A 624-nucleotide genomic window follows, 5' to 3' on the forward strand; every position below is an offset into this window, starting at 1 on the left:
AGTGATCCTCCTGCTTCAGCCTCCTGAGTGCTGGAATTGCAGGTGTGCACCATGCCAAGCTAGTAGAGATGTAATTATGAGCAAAACAAATCCAGTTCTGTCCTCATGGAGTTCACTGACCCTTGAGGACATAAAAATTGGCTGGAGGTGGTGGCGCACGCCTGTAACCCATGCACTCGGAAGACTGAGGCAGGAGGACTGTTGCGAGTTTGAGGCCAGACTGGGCTACAAAGTGAGCTTGTTTGTTTTGTTTTTGTTTTTGTTTTGTCTTTTTGAGACAGGCCGTGAGCTCACTTTGTAGCCCAGGCTGGCCTTGAACTTGCAACGGTTCTCCTGCCTCAGCCTCCTGAGTGCTGGGATTACAGGCGTGCACCACCATGCCTGGCTACAAAGTGACCTTGAAGGCCAGCCTGAACTGCATAGCGAGACCGGGTCTCAAAACAACAAAAAAATGATATAAAAATCATATAAATATGTATTTGTGGAGTGACTGAACACACATATATCTGTACCTGTATTCCTGTCCAGTTGACTGTACATGTACACATGTACTCTTAGAAAATATATGGTGTGGAGCTGGGGATTTAGCTCAGTGGCACAGCGCCTGCCTGGCAAGCGCGAGGT

The sequence above is a fragment of the Chinchilla lanigera genome, unplaced genomic scaffold (assembly GCF_000276665.1).
Source record: "Chinchilla lanigera isolate Chin_1 unplaced genomic scaffold, ChiLan1.0 scaffold00044, whole genome shotgun sequence".
Lineage (NCBI taxonomy): Eukaryota > Metazoa > Chordata > Mammalia > Rodentia > Chinchillidae > Chinchilla > Chinchilla lanigera.